Here is a 23,924-nt window from a genome sequence, read left to right on the forward strand (position 1 = left end):
TGTATTTTAACATAGTCTGTAGGAACAAATATTCCATTAATTCAAAGTTCAAAATTCTTTTCATGAATGTTTCTCATCATCTAAAGGTGTCTTGTCTTCATTTCTTTTTTTCTCAGATGGCCTGTTGATAAAGAAGTTCAACACCAGTTGGTTGGGGAAAAGCTTAAGTCTACTTTTTGTCCTTATTCTTCTTATTTTCTCTTTTTCCTTGGCTACTTCACTCAATAGCTAGAAATGCTTACCTCAGTGTCTTGTCCAAGTAGGAACTACTGCCACATGACATCATTTTCTTTGTGCAGAAACAATATTATGAAAAGGGGAGCTGCTATAATAGGAATAAAGAGAGGGGTGGATGGATTCATGGTCCCAATGGGGTAGGAAAACAGATGGAGAAGAAGTGGTTCAGGAAACAAGATGGAAGCATAGGAAGATGTGCTCAGGGAGAATATGTCTGAATTTAGTATTCCAAAGCTGGGGAAGTTTTGTGGGTGGCAATGTCCAGAGTATGACCAAAGGAGATGTTAGGTGAGATAAACTGGTGATCCTGGAGACCATATGGTGTTAATGAAGGACTGGTGTGTAGTTGGGTCATCAACATTGACTTGGAATCATCTAAGACAAGCATAGGAATTAGAGATTGAGACCATGATCCAAAACCTTCACTTAATGAGGCAAGTATTCCAGATGACTGTGGTAAATGGATTTTAAATATCATTTTCAGTAGAGATTCTCATCACCCTAGAATGATAAAATTGAAGTGAGAAAATATAGTACAGGTGCTTTTTATAAGTAGCATGCAAAGGGGAATTTATAACTAGAAAGTGATCGAAAAGAATAATGTTAGAGCTTTCATGCCAAGCCTTGCTAAAGAAGAAATAATCTCTGATATATTCTGGAAGTTATATCATTGTCCCCCAAATGTCACTGTGGCATGAGGTAAATATTTTCTTCTAAATAGATAACAGTAGGAGAAGTATACTTGAGTAGTTGGCTGAAAGGTACCAACATGCCCTCACCCCTCTGCCCCTTTGCCTCTAATCTGGTAGTCACCAGATTTAGAGTCACCACTGTTAACTGCCAATAGCCATGCCTGCTTTTTGGTGGCATTTACATAACAGAATAGGGAAGTGAGTTGTGAAAGCAGCCACTGTCGTTTTCTTGTATTTTCATCACAAAGACATACGGAAATACATCCTTGGACAAAAGGACCTTGCTGAAAGTGGTTTTCAGATATCTCACCCTGCTGATTTGGATATGAAATACAAGAGAACAGTGGGTGTTGGCAGGTGATTGAAGAGAGAAAAGTAAATAATTTCTGGTAAATGTCAACTAGGAGAGGCTTTGAAATTCACTATTTAATTGTGATTAATTAGTTAAGTGCTTGATTTAATTAGTAGTTGCTTCAATTAGAAGAGAATTTGGTGGGTAATTTTTTTTTTTTTAATTTTCAAGGCTTCATTACTAGCTAGGTAAATTTTACCTCTTATGAAATGCATTTGCATGTAAGACTGGTTTCTTCAATTGCTTTTTCATGAAGAATTCTAGAATTGACACTGAATAAAGTTCCATATTATGCAAAGCAATCTTTTATAAAAATATACAAACCAAACTGTTCTGATGAATTCACAGTTATCATGTGGTCTCTTTATTTACAATCTTTAGAATTTATGCTGTTCTCAGAAATTATACCTTATTACATGGCTTATTTTTTTAATGCTAAAGGTGTTATCTAATTACACTGTAATTAAATGTAATTTATCAAATAGAAATAAAGACAAAACTAGTAATCAGAGGCTCTTGCTCCATTCATAGATATTCAGTGGAGGTGTATCGTGTAATTAGTTTACCAATGTTTACTCTAGAACAAGTAGAATAAAATTGTCATCATTTTTCCTTTCATCATTTGACAGCACACTTGGAATTCATTTGCATATCTTTACAATGGAAGTCATTACCCTCATCACAGATCTACTGTTGTACAACCAGCAATAAAAAAGTGAAGTTTATGAAGAGTTTAGAGATAAGAAGAAGGATTTATTGTTGAATAAAAGAGTTGAAAGTTTCTTTTCGTTCTAGGATTGCAACTGTTGTTAACAGAGAACTCTTATGACCTCAAGTTTGGCCAGATCTCTGAGGAGAGACTCTACTTATTCCCGGTATACAATGAAATGAGGAAGACTACAGACATATGACTTACAAAGGAGATGGTTTGAAACCGGTACTGGAAACTTGGTTCCTCACCCATCAAAAGCAATAAAGGGATTCAAGTTGGAGAGGCTGGGTGGTGGAAGATAGAATTCATAGTTGGTGCACTCTGTGTTCTTCCCACTCCCCAGGGTCAAGAGTGTATGTGCGTGTATGTGTGTGTGGGTGCACACACACACATTTTAGGGTGGAGGATTACTTTCTTGTCTCAAATCTCTGAAGAGGCACTCCACGAGAAACTCATGGAAATCAACATACATGCATCAGTGGTTTGGAGAACATAGCAGCAAAAGCAGGAACTGCTTACCAAGCATGAAAAGAATACATTTGGGAAATACACACACACCAATCCCGCCAGACGTATGTATGTCCAGTTATGCTTGCTTAACAAGAGAGTTAAATTCATTTATGTCATACAAGAGAATTTGTTTCTTGGTTAACAACTGTCTAACTGGTTTGAGTTTAGGAAAGGGAAGCACCACTTCTCTTCTCCACTTCCCCACCTCCATCCCTTTTCCACTTTTGGTTTTCTGGAGTAATGGTCTCTTTTAATCCATATATAGTGGTTAAATGCATGGACACTGGGGTCAGACACACCTGGAATAGAGTTTTGACTCTGTCATTTGCTTACACATCAGAAGCACTTGCAGTTTACTGACTGACTTAGGCTTCCGTTTTGTCATCTGTAAAATAAAGAAGAATGTACTGCTTACCCTACAGAGTTACTGGGAAAAATCAGTGCGTGTAATTAATTAGCTCAGTGCATGGCACATGGAGCTAAATAGATGTTAGCTATTATAAAGTATGTATTAAAAGTGGGTGTTTGGAACACTTGGGCAGCTCAGTTGGTTAAGCGTCTGACTCTTGGTTCAGCTCAGGTCATGATCTCACAGTTCCTGATTTCAGCCCTGCATTGGGCTCTGTACTGCTGGCTCAGAGCCTGCTTGGGATTCTTTTTCTGCCTCTCTCTCTGCCCCTGCCCTACTCATGCGCTCTCTCGCTCTCTCTCTCTCTCTCAAAATAAATGAATAAATAATGGATCTTCACTCTCCAGTGTCCTAGTGTACCCAATCCTATCCTAAAATGTAGATTCAGGAGTTTCTCCTCTGAACTTAGTTGGGAGTCTTGTGACCTCTGTTGATATTTTAAATTCTCAAGAGTTGCTGGGAGATGTCTGCATTGAGTAGCTGTTAAAATAGAATGGGAAGTCTCATATTCATCGTTATGGTAAATGGGCAGATGACAGAAGAGGCTTCTGTACAAAATCAGGGAAATATTCCTATTCACAAATTGAGTTGGCAGAAATAGCTCTATGTGCCTACCAAGTGTTCTCACGTAAATGATTCATGAAATGACCAGCTGCATCAGTTTTTTGGAAACATTATGGGTCCTAGGCATTTGAATAGAGTCTCTTAAAGAGGTCTTCCTCCCTCCAGAATCTTTCACAGCAAAATTTTCCAACCAGCTATTATACTCTGCAATTCCTTTTAGGAATGGCAGTCATTCCCAGGGTCTGAATCCTGGTATCCTTTTAATATCCTCTTTTTTTTTTTAATTTTTAATGTTTATTTATTTTTTTAAATGTTTATTTATTTTTTAAAATAGTTTATTGTCAAGTTGGTTTCCATATAACAACCCCATCCTGGCCAAAGCTAAATTTTCCTTCCTTCCACCGCCTCTCCCCCGCCACCACAACAGAACTTGGTGATGCATTGAAAAAGACCAGATGTTAACAACAACAAATAGGTTTACCTTCCTGGAGCATACAGGGAGCTAGTTCATAAGGCCATGGCTTTTAAAACCACAGCTGTCCTATAGTTGAAGAGGAAAAGGAGACACTTTCACACAATACCTTTTCCTTTATGGCTCAGATAGCTTTCCCTGTTGCAGAAAAGAAGGAAGTGAGGGAAAGAGAGGGGAAGAGGGAGAAGAAGAAACATAGATAAAATCCTTTTACTTCTTATTACATATATGCACACATACACATTTATAAATAGCTAGGCAGCTGTCCCCCACTGAGTACTAGGCTCTGTGCTAAGAGCTTATTTTCTGAGCTAATCTTGCCTGCGATCCTAAAAGAATGGCATCATAATCTAGGTACATAACAGGAAATTGTGGTTCAGAGGAGTTAAATACCTTACTTAAGTTTACAAACATACATTGTCTTACTCCAAAGCTCTTGCCCTTTGGACAATACACATGATAACTCTGATTTCTCAAGTTCAGTTAATTTTTATTCCTTAAGTAGAGATAACAAAAAATGGACATTCCTCTGGAAAAAGTGACATCATAATTTCATACAAGCACTCATAGCTTTTCCTAAAATGAATTTTCCAAAAGAAGAGGGAAAGATACATTAAACAACTAGAAAGAAATATATAAATTTGGTTCACCTCATATTATGGCCTAAAAGTTATGTTGTGTGTATGTGTTTAATATTGAAACATATGGAATACAGTATTACCAGATATAAAATCCCCAGTATTCCCACACTTGGAACAGAAAAATAATAATTTATCTGACTACTATCATTAATCTGCTGTGTTATATGGTATTAGGCAGACATTTCATGTAATATCAAATAAAAACATATGGCTCAATAGAGTCCTTTTTTTAAGTTGTTTTTTTTTTTAATGTTTATTTATTTTTGAGAGAGAGACAGAGCATAAGTGGGAGAGGAGCAGAGAGAGAGTGGGAGACACAGAATCCAAAGCAGGCTCCAGGCTCTGAGCTGTCAGCACAGAGCCTGATGTGGGGCTCAAACCTATGAGCCATGAGATCATAACCTGACCCAAGAGTGGGGCACTTAACCAACTGAGCCACCCAAAAGCCCAAGCTCAATAGAATCTTTTAAACTTTTAACTCCCAGTTATTGTTTTTATTTTTTTCCCAACCAAATACTATGCCCAAAATTTCCATGTAGTGAAATGTAGCAACATTTCATTTTGGGGACCTTATTTCTTAGATCATGAAATATAAATTATTCCTTACTACTTTATCATTCAGCATTGTTGATAAGTTTTAAGCAGAAATTTCAGGTGCAAATGGCATTTTAAAACCAATTTTAAATGTCCTTTAAAAACCAAACAGTACGTATATCTTTGCACTGGTTTATGCTTAGAGTACGAAAATTAACATTTCTTGTCTGTAGTTATCAGATGTTTTTTCCCAGAAGGAACATGAATTAATGGATTCTTATCCTACTTTTTAAAATCACAACTAAATAAATAGTTGTTGAGCTTAAGGAGTGGTGATCTGTGTAATTCCACTTTCCCCCAGGGAAAAGCCTATGCTCTTTTAGATAGAACTGAGTGGGGAGTTTTTGTTTGTTTGTTTTAGTTTATGTAAATATCAGAAACATACAGTATAAAAATATAATGAAATGTACATGTATAAATTATCTTATGTCAATTGTTACTTCTAATCCATATTTTTCTTCTACCTAAATTGCATAGGCATTCGATCTGGGCTATTGTGAATGTTCATGGAAGATCCATTTGCTCTGGATTTCCAGAGCAAAATTGGGATTATCTACCACAGATGTGCATATTGCAATACATTATTAGCCAAATATCTATCATATCCATCTTTATCCTTTAAAATTTAAACTTTCTTAAGATATCATGTCTATATTATATTTTGAAAATATTTTTCTTTATATTTCACCTTCATTAAAATTTGCTCTGATAATTATTTTGCTGTTTAACATAAGTAAGAAAGAATGTAGGAGGAAAAAAGAACTAGTATTTTTATTGGCATTAGTATGTGCTTGTACTTTGGTTAGTAGAATTCATTTATTTTGATTTACATAATTTTTTGCTGTTATTAAATATCTAAACAATTTTCTCTACTTTGCATTTAATTTTGTAATTCTCTTTTCCCATTTTTTACTGACCAAAGAAGTTTAGAGACAGATAATGATAGGGCATCATGAGAGTAAGGAAATTTGGAGTTAGGGCCACCACTATTTCATCAAAAAGCCATCGAGGAATCACATTTCCAAGTGAATATTTTCTAGAATTTTGAGGAGATAAAGAGATACTGCTATGGAGAGAAGGTAATTTCCCCAAAGTTGCTTAAAATGGGTATTTTATATAGGAGTCTTTTCCTTTACATACTTAGGTCAATGTGTTTACATTTAAAATCTTTTCTTTTCAATATTCATGTTTTGGTTTTAGCACCTTTTCCCCAGAAAAGTAGAAGTAAATTGCTGCAGTCCATTTTCAATTTCCTGGAGGATTTAGAAATACTTTATGCCAGAAACTTAAATCTCAATATATCGCACATCGGGCTCAGCACTGTCTGTAGGAAGGAGGCTCTGAGGCAGCTGTCTAAAGGTGAATAGGTGATTGCTTATTGCTTTCCATCTTTGAGACCACATAATCCAGAAACAGCATCTTTGGCTTTTTCTCCTGGTGTCTAGGACAGCTTGGGAGCTCATCTCCCCGCAAAGTAAGCACTCCAGCAGACCAGCAAGAGAAACCAGTAAGTAATGTCACATTGTGAGTTTACTTTAACTTTTGTTTATTGTCTCTCTTGCTCTAAGAGCATAAACTACTCCACTGTTTTTACAAAACTCAAAAATAAGACAATTGGTTGGAATGGGTGCTGGAAACTGATCTTACTCCTCATGGATTCCTGTCTTCCAAATTAGAGTCAAGGTTAAAATAACCCAGTACTGATCATCATATCATCCAAGTCAGTCTAGAAAAGGTAAAAATGTTCTCATAAGCAGTTTTGCAGACAAGAAAAATACAGGTTTGTGTAAATTGCTTACTCAATCCTTTTGTGATATGATTACAAAATGAGAACTATGATTTTATTTCTTATATATTTTACAGCGAGTAAAATGAGTGAGTGAAAGCCATTTTATGGAATCTGTTCCATGGAGCAGGAGGCTTGTCCAGAGTCCTTGGTGTTGAGGATGGAAGTTGAAAAAACATCAAGACGTGATCAATTCAAACTTTAGTGTACAGGTTCGCTCTTCACCTCAGCTCATATATCATCTTTTTTGTTATCATTCTTTGCTGGGATCTACTGCTTTGAGCTCTTTTAAAATAAAGATATAATTCTTTTGAATGATCTGGAAAATCCTTTGTCTCAATATTCAGCTTCTCCATAGCAAGTTTTCTTCATTTGCTTTTTTATCCTTGTTTCTTCCCTCTATGTACTAGAAGTTTTTGACATAGATCCTGTGTTTGATCCTTTTGGATTATGTCTCAACTTGAAAAGAGATGATATCTTTTCAGATAAAATATTTGTAGAAGGATGTGTGTGTGTGTGTGTGTGTGTGTGTGTGTGTGTGAGCATACATGTATGTGTTTAATTCAGGCTATAGGAACTCTCTCTTCCTGGGTCATACATGTGAGTTAAGCAATCTTTTCCTGTATGTACTTCAGCTGAGATAGGCAGGTGGGGCTCTCACTTGCTCTCCTTCACCTGCAGTGTGGTTGGTTGTAAAAACAGACAGCCTGTGCAATATCCCATTCTGGACATTTTCTGATCCAGGTCCTGCCACAAGATGTCCGTTGGCTAATGTTGGTTATTATTGTTATTGCAAAGTTCTCGTGTGTCTTTTATATTATTTATGTAATGATTTTTAAACGTACTGATTGTAACATGTCACTGGGAATTGCGTAAGTTTAGAATGCTGAGGTTTGTTGCTTTGTTCAGGGCCTTTACACAAAAATCAGGTACCCAAACATTCAGAAAGTGTTTCCCTGAATAAAAGTATCCAATTATAATTGAAGCCTATACCTTTATTTCAATGTTATTTTTAAAATGTTCATTTTTAAGCGTGTGAGCAAGCGCGCAAGTTCATGCACACGCACCCACGCGCGCATAAGGCAAGGGCAGAGAGAGGGAGACAGGATCCTTAGGATCTGAAGCAGGGTCTGTGCTGGCTGCAGAGAGCCAGATCCTTGGCTCAAACCAGGAACCCACAAACCGTGATATCATGACTTGAGAGCCAGTCTCCCAGGCTTAACTGACTGAGCCACCCAGGCACCCCTGAAGTCTACACTCTGAGAAATAAAAAGGACCAGCGACTGTGTTTGAAAGGTAGCGCATAGGTTCCTGTGTGAAAATATGAAGTTTCTGTAGCTAACAAATACCATAAAGTGAATGACTTGTGCTATTAAAAGTTTAAATTACTTTCTCAAATCATATGTGTACATGGTAACCAGTTAAGTACATCAGAAGTGTTTGTGATGAAAAACAAAAATCACTAACCTCTTCTGTCCTAACCCTGATCCATGGGTCAGAGGAAATCTTTATATTCTATTTTTAATTTTTTAAATTATTTTAATTAAAAAAACTGGAACGCTTCACAAATATGCACCTCTCCCTTGTAGAGGGACTATGCTAATCTTCTCGGCATGGTTCCAGTTTTTAGTCTGTGTGCTGCTAAAGCAAGCACCAGAGGAAATCTTTTTCAATTGTTGTTCGGTTAGTGATCTTTTTAACCAGATGATATGATCACATCTCTATTTTTCGCTTTACCAACTTAATAAAGTATTGATTGTTTAATATGAAAAGTCTAAAGTCATTTTTATCTTACTTGTTACTTTTCAAACATTATTCTGAGAGTAGATAGAGGTTGGGGCAAAAATTAGATTGGAATGAGGTGGAGAGGGAATTGGGAGCCAGAGACGACGCAGTCCTTAGCCGTGGTTTTGCTTTCTGCAGCGTCAATAACCCGAAGTCAAAGGCCGCGGTGAAACAGGTGCTCCTACCCTGACGAATTATCTGGACGTCACCCCCCCTGTATCATTCCCCTCACTTCATCTCATCACATAGGCATTTGATTGTGTCATATCATCACAAGAAGGGTGAGTACAGTATGTTAAGATATTTTGAGAGAGGAAGACCACATTCAAATAGCATGTTGTTATAGTTGTATTTTATTTTTGGTTGTTGTTAACCTCTTACTGTGCCTAACTTATAAAATAACTTTATCATAGGTATGTATGTATAGGAAAAACTAGAGAGAGAGAGAGAGCTCGGTATTTTCTGCAGCTTTGGGCATCCCATGGGGGTCTTGGGATGTATACCACTATGTGTATTGTCAGTTCTGTGGGCTTTATCTCTAAAGGGGATTGGAAAACGATCTGTGATTAGAGAGGGATGTGTGGTTGAGGATGGCTTTTGTTCATTTGTTTCATTAGGTCCAGAGAATTTATATGTTTGTTAAGTCAATGGGAATGATCTAGGAAAGATGGAAAAAGTGTTTAATTTACTATAGCTCTAAGTCTATGCCTTGGTCTGAATCTATATTTTATTTCTATATGTATATATTCAGTGAATTCTTGCAATAGCCCTGAGATATTTTTATTATACCTATTTTACAGATAAGAAACTGGAGCACTGACAAGTTAGGCAATAGTCTCAAGATCACAAAGCTAGTAAGTGGCCATGTTAGGATTCAAATTAGAATGTCTGGATTAAAAACCCAGAGACTTAATCACTGTGGTCTTCTGCCTCTGTGGCTTACTTCAGAGTCTCACTTTGGCTTTCTTCAAATGGATTATTTCAATAGTTTTAAAGTATGCTATCCTGTGTCACGACTGGGGGAGAGTCTGGCTGTCTGTGGAGAGATTCTGGAAGGGAAGTTAGGTTGCTGACTGGTAAATTTATTTTATGTAATATTTTTACTGAATCTTCCTGCTTTCAGTCTTATTTGTCACTTTGGGGCTTTGTTACATCAGTTGACTTTGAGCCCCAGTCCTCCCCACGTTATTTTCAAGTGAATGTTTTCACACCTACTCAGCAGTATTTTTATGGCATATTCTAGCCTGTAGTTTTCCCCCTCTGTTTCATCTGTCAGTCTGCTCACATATAACTTCATCTTTGAAAAGTTTGTTGAAATCTCTTTTAGAATCTGATGCACCTCTCATTCTTTTCTCTGGCATGAAATTATTTATTTTGTACACTTATTTTGTACTTCAGAATCTTTCAAGAGTAATTGGAAAGGTGGAAAAAAGCAAACACGTTTCCAGCCTTCATCTTAAATTGGAAGTGAAAGTATTGACATTTTTTAAAGATAGATGGATTGGTTAAGTATCTTTTGAGTTTACTGATTTCAGAATACTGATAAAGAACACAAACTTAAAAAGACTTTAGTTTAAAACCAGCTCTACCACTTAGTAGTCACTTTAACTGAATCTTTAGCCACCGTTACCTCAAGATTACAATAGTTTAAACTACTAATTGAGATGACAAAGAATTGACATTTAGCACAGAGTGTATTCCATGTTAAGTGCTTAATGAAAAGTAATTACTATTTTTTTCTTAGGTAATAGTAAGATCCTGATAGAGACAGAATAATGTGGGTTATTTGGTTTGTATTACTGGTATGATTATTGTCATTATTAAATATTGCTTTTAATTATTGATTTAATATTTAATTAAATATTGTCATAAGTGATGAGAATATAAAGATGGAACAGAAAAAATTATTTTTCTCTAAATATATCTAAAATAGTTGTTGCATGTAACATTATATATTATTTTTATGTTATAACAGGGGTTAGATTTTTCTATGAGAGAATATTTCTCATTTTCATAATATCTATGAATAATATAATATTTTATTAACAAACTATTTCAGTGGGGTTCTATATTTCTTTTCTATGGATAAACATTTTTTGTTTATATGTTTTTTTAAAGGGAAACATTGCTGAATATAATATCTATTTGAAATGTAAAGATAGCTTTCAACTTACGTAATTATTTTTAGGATATAATTATATAATTCTAATATACAAAATATATTTTCATAAATGTTTTATTTTTCTATATTACACATACATTTATAATATAAGTACATATATCCTGGGCTAAAGGCCTTGTTATTCACTACATGTCTGCTTCCTTATTCAGACAAAAATTAATTCTAGCTAATGAGATACTAGATGATTATTAGCTTTGAGAGTAGAAGAACCTTGCTTTGAAGTTCTAAGTCATTTATCACTATATGCCTGGAGATAATTCTGAGACTTTGTACATTAAATAAAAAGACCAGAAATATAAACTAAAGGTGATCTGTTTAAGAAAAAAGGGATATATAAGTATATGAACAGTGGCCAATTCACCCTTTAAATATCATTTTCTCTATTCAAAACATTTTCATTTCAACTTACAAGAGCTGTGACTTTTTATGACCTATTACCATGTCTATAGTAGCATTGGAAACACTTTGTGTTTAATGTTACCGACTTTTAGAATTTTTAGTTTTCACTTGAGTGAATGAATGAAGCATGAATATTTTTACATAATTTATCAATTGTTACAAATAAAATAGTATATGGATTTAGAAACTGGATATCCTACATTTTTCCTAGTTTGCTTGATCTCAAATGTTGTCACATTTGACATTTTCTTTAGAACTTCTTTTGAACTCCCAATTTTTGCTCTTTTCCTACTTTTTAAATTGTCCTGTATTGTCAGATCTTCTTATGCCCTTTGATTCTTCTTACTCTGTATTTTTTTTTGGCGGAAACTTATCCATAACAGTCATTCATCTACCACTAGAAAACACAAATATATACTATCCTGTATATCCTGCTCAGATCTATTTCCTAAACTGTTTATCTCTAGCTCTATTCACGTATGTGTGTATGTGTCTATCTATCAATCTGTCACCAGCTGTTTTACTGAATATGTCTGCCTGAATATTTTGGAAGGTATTTAAAACTCACTGATTACAAACTAACCCTATTTATATCCAGGCTTCCCTATGCAAAAGCACTCCCTGTTTACTCCCTACAACACGCACAATACATCCAACAACTATCTCTGCTGAATCTACTACTTCTGTCAGTTAATAGCAGTATCATCAAACCAGTTTCCCAACTAGTAAATTCAGGGTGTTTTCAATTCTCTCCCCCCACCACTTTTTAAACTTTTAACTTTCACTTAAAAATATATCAAAATGATCATAACTTTCTTTGAATTTATTACCAAATCATGCTCGCCTCAGCAGCACATATACTAAATTTATTACCAAATCATATTGATTTTATAGTGAAATATTTCCTGAATCTCTTCTTATTGTATTCCATTCTGAACTCTGCTTTTCAAGTCTTCATTACCTTTTGCACCCCTTATCACATTTCTCTTTGTCTATTTATTTATTCTTAAAATCATATTATGAGGCAATCACAATACCAGGAGATAGTCAGGGAAGCCTTCTCACATAGTAACATTTACAGCAGTGAGAATGGGGAGAAGAGCAGGAGGCTAACTATTCTCACATCTCTCCCCTCCAGTGCTGCTTCCCATCACTCATTCTCCACAGTGACTTCTGATCCAACACAGATCCTAAAACACAAACATTGCTACAATTCTCAAATTTAGAATTCCAATTACCTATGGCATAAAATGCAAATTCCTTCAAGGCACACCTTTGCCTTCTTTGTCAGCATGGATTCTCTCCTATTCTTTTCTGTACTGCAGAAGGACAAAGAATTTGCATTTTCCAAGAAAATCTGAACAAAACACAAAATGAAAATCATTATTTATTACTGTCTTAGGATGTGCCTTAAATGTCCTCCTTCTCTTGTCTGCTTAACTCATCCTTCAAGACTGATCTCAAGTATAACTTAAGTGACGTTTTCCTGAGAGAATTAGCTTCTTCTCTATGCTCCCACATTCCCTCAGCCTCTAGAAAACACCTCTATTATGCCACCTGTCACATTAAAATTCAGTCATCTTTTACATGTTTGTTTACTCAGGTTGATTGAACTTATTCAAGTCAGGGACTGAGATATTCATTTCTGCTATTTCTGGCACCCAGCTCAGTGCCCAGCATATTACGTATTTAATACAAATTTGATGAATGGATAGATGGATAAGGAGATGAATGACAAAAATTTGATTCTTTCTACAAATAATTCCTTTGAATATACCATTTGTCTTGCTCACATTTCAGTGCCAACAGTTTAAAGAGATTTCAATGACATGACTTTTCTCACCCTGGAAATAAATTTCTATATTTTACAACTCGAACACAAAGAGCTAAAAAAACCAAACAAACCAAAAACAAACTTCTCAGGTGGTGCATTAGATTCTCTTACATTTTTAAGATTTGATACGTGAAAGGACATACGTGAATGGAAATTGAAAGAGGGTTTGAAGGACATCTGCATAGTTACTTGTAAATAAGAACATTCTGTTTATCTTCTTCTAGTTTACTAAGAAAAGAAAAGGGGGGAAAATAGACAGCAACACTGGGGAAGAATAGATCCTGCATTTTGAATCACAACAAACAAAACTAATAAACAGCAACCCACAGGGACCTGTCAGCTGAAAGGAAGATTCAGCATTCATTTTATAAACAATTCACTAGTATGTCAACAGACAGTCGACAGGGAAAGAAAGTGAACAATATTTTTCAAAAAATATCTATTTTGTTGAATAAATCTTGAGCAAAATATTGTGTGAGCTGTATTGATTGAGAGTAAGGGCTATGCAAATGTGAGGAAGCTGTCTTTCTTTTTTTTATTTTTTTTTATTTTTTTTATTTTTATTTTTTTTTTAANAGGAAGCTGTCTTTCTTACATTAAATAATTTTTTTGTTGAGATATATTTTCTTTGAAATTTGAAAATTACTGCAGTATCATTAATATTACCCCTTTTTCTATAATACAATGTGTGGGTAGATGTTACAGATGATTCTAACAATGAAAAGAATTAGGTATGATAATAAAAATATTAAGAGACATGTAATTATTTTCATATTAGGAACATGATTCTCATGATAACAGAAGGAAGTCATGAAATTAAAAACAGATCAGAATTATGTGCATGTCGACCAACTGATGTACTTATCCACTCAACTTATCAAAAATTTATTATAAAGATGGTCAGATTAAATTTTTAGTATAATAGGATTCATGTCATAGTTCAGGTCTTCCAAGAGCAAATTCTTAGATTTTGATTTAGGCACAGATCGCGTATTTAGGAGGTATTCCCAGAATGCTGAGGTAAAGAGAGAATGCAGTGGAGAGAGGAAAACAAGGAAGGATGAGGAGAAACCAATTAAAAGTGGGTTCTTGATGGGGCGCCTGGGTGGCTCAGTTGGTTAAGTGTCCGACTTCGGCTCAGGTCAGATCTCACAGTTCATGGGTTCGAGCCCCGCATCAGGCTCTGTGCTGACAGCTCAGAGCCTGGAGCCTGTTCCAGATTCTGTGTCTCCCTCTCTCTCTGCCCCCTCCCCCACTCATCCTCTGTCTCTCAAAAATAAATAAACTATAAAAAAATAAATAAATAAAAGTGGGTTCTTGAACTGGTTATGACTCTAGGCAAGTGGGTTCAATCTTGCTAGGTATCCTGTGGGAAACCATGTAGAATAAACCTTAGAATTGTCCCTACAATGAATGTGAGACTGGGCCATCTATTTCCTGACACTCATCTCTCCCTGACTGAAGGTTGCTCCTGGAGATGTGTATCTATCTACTGCACTTAAGGACTGTGCCTTTAGAGTAACATGCCCTGGAAACTTGGAGAGGGAAGCCTACAGTATATGCCAGAACTGTCCACCACAGTTATAGCTGAGGTAGAGTTGGCCATAGGGAGTGTGGTATGGGGCCCCAACTGTGTCCAATGTACATGTGCATTTGCATTTAATTTATAACTTCTCCAGCAACTACTTTCAATATGAAGATGTGTATTTTTGTTATTTAATTGCTCTAAAAGATAGGAAAATAACCTGAAGAAAATATAACCTAGTATTTAAAAACTTGCAAAATTTAAATGAAATTTGGAAAAGTCATACTGTGCTAGTCATGATACATACATGGTAGGTACATTCTATCATCTTCTTGTTGCTGTTACTAGTGGGCTAGAGAAAATTCTGCTTTATGTAATTGTTAAGATATCATTCCAATGAAAATCTCTTGTTATTCCTTAAGATTTTTTCTTTGGGTAGATTATGCTAATAAAATGAGGAAAAAAACTTTTGACATTTAAAAGAATATCTACCACTTCATCTTTTTGTTATATGTAGAAGCAGAATTCTTCTTGGGCATTGGAATTGGAACTAATTTTATTTTAAATTTTTTTCTTTGAGAGAGTGAGAGAGACAGAGAATGAGCAGGGAAGGAGCAGAGCGAGAGAGGGACACAGAATCTGAAACAGGCTCCAGGCTCTGAGCTGTCAGCACAGAGCCTGACGTGGGGCTCGAACCCATGAACTGTGAGAACCTGAGCCGAAGTTGGACGCTTAACCGACTGAGCCACGCAGGCGCCCCGGAACTAATTTTTTTTCTTTTCTTCTTAAGTTGTGTCTCAAACTTTCTATAAAAACTATGTCACCAAACTTTTAACTTAAAATAATTAGAAAATTTTTCAACAAATATCTATTTTGTTGTGAATAAATCTTGAGCAAAATATGTGAACAGAAGATGCTTACCGTGTCCCAGGCACTGTTCTAAGGAAATTGTATTAACATATTAACTGTTTGTTAACTAGCTGGAATTTAAATAAAAAACTTGGGGAGAAAAAAGGTATGTCAACATAACAAGGGTAGCTCAGCATTTCTCAGGACAGACTGGACCTTGTGGTCACCTCATTGATTGAAGGTCTGTCTCCTCATCTCTTCTAATCTGAATTACGTGTTCCTTTTTATTCTGTACCTTATTAATATGATCTGATTTTAATGGGGTACTGAAATTAATCCTTTCTGAGTGTCTGTTTCCTTAGAATATGAAATTATTGAGGATAGTAGTTTTATTTTGCTCACCTTGTACCACTTCTCAAGCTCAGTTTATTGTAGGTGTTCAACAAGTATTTAGTTAATAGATGGACTCAACATGCACTTCTAATAAGCTAACTATAGTAGGAGAGGACAGATTTATGGGACCTTGGTTTAGTATATAGGACTGGTAGTTGTGGGTACTGGTGGGACCTATATATAACAGGATAGCTAAATTAGTAGAGATTAAACTGGGTTAAATTTTTGGCAGGACCAAGGATTAGAGTTTGTTCTCACAAAGGGGGATTAACAAATGGGGGATTTGAGATGCGATCATATGCCTGACTATATCAAAACTAGATTTGATAACTGAGGTTACAGTGAAGAACAAAGGTGAAAATAAGAGAAGCATGTAGCCCAGTTTTGACAGGGTCTGAGCTAGTATCAGGTCTTCTTACAAGTAATTTAAACATTTCAAAATAATAGTATCTGGAAGAAATAATCATTTCTGGGGCACCTGGGTGGCTTAGTTAAGTGTCTGACTTCAGCTCAGGTCATGATCTCACCTCTCTTGAATTCAAGCCCTACATCTGGCTCTGTGCTGACAGTTCAGAGGCTGGAGCCTGGTTCCAATTCTGTGTCTCCCTCTCTCTGCCCCCTTCCCACTCACCCTCTGTCTCTTTCTCTCAAAAATAAATAAACATTAAAAAAAGAATCATTTACTTCTTTGTATTCTGACTGCTTTTTATATGTGCATATGTGCATATAATGGAGATTGTGCAAAGGCTTATCTCTATTATATATATTTACTATTATATCATATTGTATGTGTGTTGATATGTATTTGGTTATATACCTATTTTCCCTATTAAGCCATAGGTTTTTTGAAGGACTGGGGACTATGTCTTCTTCTCCTGACTGTAATTTTTTAATTGAGATATAATTCACATATAACCTTAATTTCAGGTGTACCACACGATTCCATATTTGTATATTTTGCAAAATGATCACCACAATAAGTCTGGTTAACATCCATCACCACACTTAGTTGCAGATTTTCTTCTTATAGTGAGAACTTTTAAGATCTACTTTCTTAGCAACTTTAAAATATATGATACAGGTATTATGAACTGTAGTCCCATGCTGAACATTACATCTCCATGACATTTATTTTATAACTAGAAGTTTTTTACCTTTTGACCACCTTCACCCATTNGCCAACCACCAATCTGTTCTTTGTATCTATGAGTTTGGTTTTTGTTTTATTTTTTACATTCCACATTTAAGTGAGAAATTAGTATTTGTCTTTGACTTATTTCACTTAACATAATGCCCTCAAAGTCCATCCATATTTTTGCAAATGACAATATTTCCTTTATTTTTATGGCTCAATAATATTCCTGTGTGTGTGTGTGTGTGTGTGTGTTTATCCATTCATCCATTAATGAGGAGTTATGTCTTGTACACACACACTTTTTTCTCCATTGCTGTTTCTGACATAGAGTAGACATTTAATTAAATTTGTTCTTTATTTAACTCAGCCCACTTTCTACGTTTTGATTCACCAAGCTACTATTAGACCTTCACTAAGTATGATTATATGTTTAATTAATAACAATAGAATGTAATTTTACATTTATTTTGGTTAATTGATCAATTTATGTTTTTCCATTACCATAAGCTTTGTCAGGGCAAAAATTATGTCTGCTATGAATGTTTGTATACTCTGTGGTGAATGTAGTGATTGGCACATCGTTGATTATTTAAAAATATTGAATGAATATTAAGTTGGAATGGACAGATTTATCTTTGGAGAAGATATGGTCTTTGGTGAATTGGTTTGAGTTTTCTATGTCTTTGTTGGAGTCTTCTCTAATATTTTTCACCTAGGATTTTCTCTATTGCTTGGGTAGTTCAAAGGGTTGGAAAGTCAGTTCTTGCCTTTAGTAGTGAAAAATGCCCTACTTCCCTTCGTACTACTCCTGTGACTTTGGCTGTTTTCTCCCCTAAGTGATTATGTCGAAACCTCAAATTCAGATTTAATTACTTCATACATTTTGCAAGCATTTATGAAATGGATTAGTTATTTCTAGCATTCTCTCATTGTGACTCCTGGGCTTTCTCCTCCCCCCCCTCCATTACTCACACTCTTACTCTAAGATCTCAAGTCAAATGACCAGTTCCTTTTCTCCCTTCTGCTCCTGATCTGCTCTCTCTAAGAAATACTTCATGTTTTGAAATTATGATACCTTGCTTCTCACTGTAAGTGAGAGGGTGAGAAGTGGGAATGAAGCTTCAGTCTGTCATTAGAGCTTGAACCTAAGCTTTTACCAGCTTACCACTTTATAATTTTTTGTTTGTTTGTTTGTTTTGTTTTTTGTTTTGTTTTGTTTTGTTTTTAGAGAGAGAGTGAGAGAGAGTGCACAGATGTGCAAGTGCATGAGTTAGGGTGGGATAGAGGGAGAAGGAGAGAGAGAGAGAGAGAGAGAGAATTCTAAGCAGCTTCCATGCCCAGCATGGAGCCCAATACTGGGCTCGATCCCACAACCTCATGACCATGAGATCATGACCTAAGCTGAAATCAAGAGTCAGATGCTTAACTAAGCCACCCAGGCACTTCTCCACCACTTTATCTTTGAATACGTGCTTATTAAATAAAGGAATGAACCAATGGAGCCTAATGCAAAGATGATTGATGACTAAGATCTTAGGCAGCATTTATTAAATAGCACTTGGGGGTAAGAGTCATGCTTTACTGAGGCTTTATATTTCTAATTTGTTGTTTTTGTTTGTGTTTTGATAGGCAATGCTTTTTTACTTCATAAGAGGCTAATTTCTTCTCTGAACATTAAAAAATTATTGAATTGATTTAAAAACATGTTGGCTTCCTTTCAAATGGTCATTAGATCAAAGAATCTAGATAATCATCTGTGCTTAAGTCTAACTCAGGGTAGGAGCAGTTGCCCTCCTTCCGTCTTATTTTCCATGATTTCAGTGTTATCATGTGCATAGTTTCACAACTATATCAGATTTTTGAATAGGGGAGAAAATATACCAACTCATGTAGGAAAAAATTCAAATAATGAATCCACATTATGACAAAATTTTATTCTGTAGTACACCAAATGCAGCATGCTCAATTCAATCATTTATTCAACAAGCATCCCTTGAGTGCATACTATGTATTGGGTACTATGCCAGGGTTTGGATTGTAGAGGAGGATACAAAGTTGACCGACAGTTCTTGAGGAAGTTAGTCCTCTGGAGAAGTCAGAAAAAAATGTGGTGTTTAAAGAGCAGGGAGTGGGGATGATGTTTTTCTTTTGGGAAAATGTTCATCCTGACGTGAAGAAAATTAAAATTGTTTCAGAAGAAGCAAAACACAAGTTAAAAGAACACATTATTTGTTTGAGAAATTATGAGAAAGGCTGAGTGGCTCAAAAACAAAGGAGTGGGTCCCTGAGGAGAAGAATTATTTGACTTGGGGATTTAAAAATGTGACAGAATGAAGGACAGCCCTGCAGTAAGGAGAGACTGAAGAAGGTTGATACCTGATAGTACTCTACCAGGACACGATGTGCATCTGAAGGAAAGCCCTGGTAAGAAGAGACAGGAAGGGGAAATATGAGGTTTGTTCAAGAGAACAAACCGCATCTTAGGTATGTGTTGAAGGGGATGAAGGATTTCAAGGAGGTTCCACAGTCGTCGGCTTCTGTGCTGCTTGAGCATCATGTCCTTTTTTATCCCAACCATCTATGGCCCATCAGTTTCCATTGGCATGGTACCTTGTTTCTTATAACATATATCTTGCAAGAATATATGGTACTTTTAAAATACTGTAAGAATGGTCCTACCCCAAGGGAAGATGCGTGAGTTTTACCTATATTGGAAGTGATAGTGAAATATTCACCCTGGATAAGATAAATTTTCTTCCTGATTCTTATGCATAAAGTCAATGTCACAAATAGTCAGTGGTGTTTTATGGTTTTGTCACGATAACTGGAAAACAAAAGTCGATATGTATTTTAAGAAATCAGGGGCACCTGAGTGGCTCAGTCAGTTGTGCTTCCAACTTCGGCTCAGGTCATGATCTCCAAGTTCATGATTTTGAATCCCGTATCGGGCTCTGTGCTGACAGCTTGGAGACTGGAGCCTGCTTCAGATTTTGTTTCTCTCTCTCTCTCTCTCTGCTCCTCCCCACTCACAGTCTGTCTCTCTCTCAAAAATAAGCATTAAAACAATGGAATACTACATGACAATGAGAAAGAATGAAATCTGGCCAATTGTAGCAACATGGATGGAACCACAGGCTTTTATGCTGAGCAAAATAAGTCAGGCACAGAAGGACAAATACCGTATGTTTGCACATACAGGTGGATTAGGAGGAAGTTAATGGAGGATGAAGCAGGAGAAGAAGGGGAAAAATAGTGGGGGAGAGAGGGAGGCAAACCATGAGAGACCCTTGAATGCTGAGAACAAACTGAGGACTGAGGGGGAGTGGGGGTGAGGAGAAGGGGGTTATGGGCATGGAGGAGGGCACTTGTTGGGATGAGCACTAGGTGTTCTATGGAAACCAACTTGACAATAAACTATTTACGGAAAAAAATAAACATTAAAAAATTTTAAAAAAGAAATCAATATAAATTCTACTCACATTGCAACACAGTTCTCATTGCTATGGTGATTTCAACTGGACAAAGTCAACTTTTTAATATATATATTTAGTTAGTTAGATAGGTAGGTATTTACTTACAGCCTACTGTACTAGCTACTTAAAAGCAGTTAATTAGGAGTCAGGATTTGAATTCTTGTCCTGCTGCTGCTAGAAATATTTATAAAACCTTGGGTAATCTCTGCAGTCTAGATTGTAGACAACTTCTTTAAAATATATAGGCACCTTAGAGAAGAAAGAGGTGAGGACATAAAGCTTAGGTTAAGGAACTGAAAACTTTAAATTAAAATATCTTGGGAATGAGAATCCTGGGTTATATTTTTGGCATTGTCAATGATTCATTGCTTATAAACACTATGAAGGTACTATTGAAATTCATGTACTCCAAAATTATATGATTCCAAAGAATTTTATTCATTCAAATATTTAATAATAGTCAAAACATAATAACTAATATTTATTGAATATTTAGTATGGTCTAAGCATGTGTACATATACATTTTCTCATGTGCTCTCTCAACAATTCATGAGGTATCATGACTACTCTGTTTTAGGGAGAAGAGAATGAGTTTCAGGGAGACATAGTAACATGTCCCAAGTCATAAATGCTGGTAATGGGGGTTGTGTATGGCTGGGGATCGTATGCCCCCACCACATACACCCTAGACAGTTTTGCAGAACTGAAATGAAGCAGAATATGGCAATATTGCCTGATGGATTTTGTATGTCGATAATTACGTGAATAAATATTTGCCTGTTGTTGGGCAATGGTCATATTTATTGATTTTTATATCTTGAGCAACAATTAAACTGCCTGGCATTTAGATGCTCAAATAATATTAGTTGAAGTGTTTTAAATGATCTGAATATTACTAAACTGAATTATTCTTGGAATTGTTGGATATGTTTCTGGGACTCTTGATAGACAGAGTAGATTAGGTAATTATATGGAAGAAAACTAGCTTCCCTGACCCAGGATGATGATGGAGGAGACAGATCAGAACTGAAGGAAAGAAATTTAAGATGTTGGAAGATTATTTCTATAATACTATAGACTTTTGCTATCAACTGTGTGTTGCCAGACCAAATATATTTTCATTCTGAACCTTTAAGTTTTGTTATTCTCAAAAAACATCATCAATCATATTTTATTTGTTCATTTTGTTAGTATACTGAAATTCAAAGTAGAGAGCATAATTAGGTCTGTTTGAATACCAAGAGTTAGGTTAAAAAAAAAAAAAAAGCCCCGGGGGGAAGAGTCATAGACTCTCAGTTATAATTTACCTCCTTATCCCGGCTGGTACTATTGATCCAGATTCCTCTTTTAAATGTTATCCTTAAACCTGTTTTTAAAAATGTCACTAAGATATGTATCCCCAGGTAATATAAAAAACATGACTCCTCCTCTTCCTAACATTCTCTTGGGAAAAAGAATAGGTATTTATTGTGTAATAGCATCTGTCACAGCTTTCAATCCAGCTTTTTCTTAGAATGCTTATTATCCAAGGAGTTATGTAACTTTTAAATGCTCTTTTGAAACAAAACCGAAAAGTCACATCTGTCTTTACACATTGCTTCCTACTGTTAGTGACTTTTATTTTCCGGTTTTTCTTTTTAAGGATTTTCCCTATTATTAAAAATATTTTATTTTTTTAGACATTTTTCAGGAAGCTGCTAGAATGTTTCTCCCATTATTATTAATGGCTCCCTGCTGTCTGTTTTGGTACTAGAAATAGTTCCATTGGTACTATCACAAGTTTTTAAAAAATTTATTCCCATATCATTATTGCTTAGATAACTATAAAGCAGGGAAGCTGTGCTTGGGGGGCTGGTCAGTTTTTGTTCAAGTATTTTGTCTTTGTTCTTAGTTTGTCTGGGAAACAAAAATGGACATAATAAAGTTGCCGTGAAAAACTGCATATGATTCATAATAGTTCTGGAGGGGAAGACTAGAACCAGGAAGTAAATATTACATACAGAAAGAGTTAAATTTATTGTGGGAATTAACACTATTTAATTCCAGGTGTCAGAATTTTAAATGTTAATCAATTGTACATTTTTAGGGATATTTAGGTAGAGATTTAATGAGCTCTTCCCTGAGATGTGATAGAAGAAATTATATACATATAATATAAATGGAATTGAATGAAATGATTTAGGGTGTTTTTCTGGCTATAGATATGTAAATACATATATATGGTTATGTTCCTACTTGTATGCATTCACATATTTCTGTAAATTTTATGTGTGTGTCTAATAGAATGGATTGACTATAAAATGTTGACTAGGGAAGTAGGGAAATTGTGGCATTCTAATTTAAAAAAAAATTCCAATATTTGAGAGATTGTCAAATCCATAAATACAGATGGAAGCCGCCATACCACCACTGACACATGGCAACCAGGTATGAGTAACCATTGCTGAGACCAAAGTGGTGACTTGAGTAGGTAAAGAGAAAGTCAGGAAGGCAACAGATTCACTGTGATATATGAATTCCTAGAATGTGGGAAGTAGTGTTATGGCAACATAAATACTGAGAGGGCAGTGACATAAAACATGGTTGCATTCAACTGGGATAGATCAAGTGATACATTCTGATTGCTTCTAAGACTTGATAAGTGTGAGCTTTAGATTGGGAAGAAAATCATTTGTTTAACTTAAAGATGTTTCTTCCAGCATACTTTCGGAAAGGATGGAAGTTAGTACACGTCCTTGGAAAACTGGAAGAGCAGACTCATCTCATATGCTTGCCTTGTGATAATATTGGAAAATGCCTGGAATGAGCTGGATTTGTACTTGAAATATATTACAAGGGAAATATGATACGACTAGTGATATAGTCTCACTTGCTCCACAAAAGAACAGAAATTTTGCTGTGTTTGAGAGTATTGTCTCTGTGTGACTGGGTGTCAAAAGTTGGGACATATTTCAACTTCAGAATATGTACATTTCTCCTTTTTCAAAAAATGTGTAAATGCTAGTATCAAAGACAGAACTCTTAAATTAATAGGAATAAAATGAGGACCACTCTTCAAGTACAGAGATGCTTCTGGTTTAACCATTTAGTCTGTAAAAGAGCTCAGCCTGCAACACTGTTCACATAAAACCAATTTATGTTTTAAAGTATGGACTCTAATATTAATCTCCACATTTCCTCATCACTTAAAATTTTTTTTTAATATGTATTTATTTTTGAGAGACGGAGAGAGAGATCGAGCATCAGTTGGGGAGGGGTAGAGAGAGAAGAAGACATGGAATCTGAAAGAGGCTCCAGGCTCTGAGCTGTCAGCACAGATCCTGACACAGGGCTCGAACTCAAGGACCATGGCCGAAGTTGGATGCTTAACCAACTGAGC

General features: G+C 35.6%; 1 long non-coding RNA gene and 1 other non-coding gene across 4 annotated transcripts; one reads left to right on the plus strand and one right to left on the minus strand.

Moving 5' to 3' along the window:
- Positions 1-1,826: 1,826 nt before the first annotated feature.
- Positions 1,827-23,784, plus strand: LOC144240395 (uncharacterized). 3 transcript variants are annotated; one of them, XR_013337705.1, is made up of 6 exons: positions 1,827-2,565; positions 6,384-6,542; positions 6,629-6,690; positions 7,047-7,181; positions 8,893-9,035; positions 23,245-23,784. It is a non-coding gene; the product is annotated as an uncharacterized LOC144240395 (long non-coding RNA). The 3 variants fall into 3 exon arrangements; XR_013337703.1 differs by having other exon boundaries at positions 6,384-6,690; XR_013337706.1 differs by lacking the exon at positions 23,245-23,784 and adding an exon at positions 9,555-9,625 and having other exon boundaries at positions 6,384-6,690.
- LOC144240440 (U6 spliceosomal RNA) lies at positions 8,516-8,623 on the minus strand. Its single transcript, XR_013337717.1, has one exon. It is a non-coding gene; the product is annotated as a U6 spliceosomal RNA (small nuclear RNA).
- Positions 23,785-23,924: the final 140 nt, after the last annotated feature.

Source organism: Crocuta crocuta, unplaced genomic scaffold (assembly GCF_008692635.1).
Source record: "Crocuta crocuta isolate KB4526 unplaced genomic scaffold, BGI_CrCroc_1.0 scaffold81, whole genome shotgun sequence".
Lineage (NCBI taxonomy): Eukaryota > Metazoa > Chordata > Mammalia > Carnivora > Hyaenidae > Crocuta > Crocuta crocuta.